We start from the raw sequence: 1353 nt of genomic DNA, 5'->3' as shown, positions 1-1353 counted from the left end.
AGAGAGAGATAGAGAGAAAGAAAGAGAGAGAGAGAGACAAGTTACATGGAGGTTCAAGGCCCGCAAAATTGCTTTCAATTCCCCGCTATATCATTTGGTTGCATTTTTCATGTATTTTTATTTTTAATTATTTTATTTCTGGATTTATATTTAAATAAATGTTTTATATAAAGTGACCATAAAATTATTGAAAATAAATATACACCTAATTAATGATTAGTATCTTAAATATGACGATAAAAATTGCTTTCAAATCCCTGCTATATCATTTGGTTGCATTTTTCATGTATTTTTATTTTTAATTATTTTATTTCTGGATTTATATTTAAATAAATGTTTTATATAAAGTGACCATAAAATTATTGAAAATAAATATACACCTAATTAATGATTAGTATCTTAAATATGACAATAAATCCATGGGTTTACCCTTTTCTTCAGGTTGCCCCTTGCTGTGCGGCATTTTCGTCATTCTTATTCCAAAAAATTCAGTCTGTGTTTTTTCTGCCACCTCGACTTAAAATGTACAAGTCTGAGCATCTGGAATCGGATGGATAGTCCACAGAGCACAAAGCAGTTTAAGGTAAAGAATGTAAAGGATGGACAATCACTATGATCACAGATCTGAAGGCTTCTTTCATCTCATTGAGCATCACTGGCATTGCTCACCCATACAATGCTTGTCAAAATCAAGTTTTGCATCACGTTGAACAACAGTTCCAAAGAATCGCCTTATCAAATTCATCATAAATAATTTACGATTCAAGGTTATAGTATAGATTTATGTATCATAAATAATGAGGCCAGTGTTCCTTTTGTACATCTTCTGTAAATGTTTAGAGTACATAGAAGTAGCTTATTTTTGGCACTCTAAGGTGCACCTAAAAGCATTCAATTTTCTCAAAATCCGACAATGTGCCTTATAATCCGATGCACCTTATATATGGATCATTATTCTGATTTCTTGGATGCAGCATTTTACATGTTCTGTACAGTGCTTTCATAGAAAGGGTTCTGTCAGTTGTCATCTGTACCTGTGGGTAAAAAACAAAAAACAAAAAAGGACACAACTAAAACAGCATGAAATCTCCAAAAAACGGCAAATTAAAAAGTTCCAAAATTTGATTAAGCGCAAAGAACCCACTCCAAGTAAATACAGGGCCAAATCAGACCAAATTGAAGAAATCCCTTGTGAGGAAAAATGGATTAAGAATTTATCTAATCGTGACTTATCAGAAGCAGAGAAAACAGTGCTTGCCCAAGGCCTGAACTTTTCAGTTACACCTAACAACATACGAAAAACAGACTACATCACAGCGGTAGAAACAGCGATCAAAAATAACAAGTTATCAA

The sequence above is a fragment of the Hippocampus comes genome, unplaced genomic scaffold (genome assembly GCF_001891065.2).
Source record: "Hippocampus comes isolate QL1 unplaced genomic scaffold, H_comes_QL1_v1.1 scaffold122, whole genome shotgun sequence".
NCBI classification, from domain to species: Eukaryota; Metazoa; Chordata; class Actinopteri; order Syngnathiformes; family Syngnathidae; genus Hippocampus; species Hippocampus comes.
Note: the sequence above shows the minus strand (reverse complement) of the source record.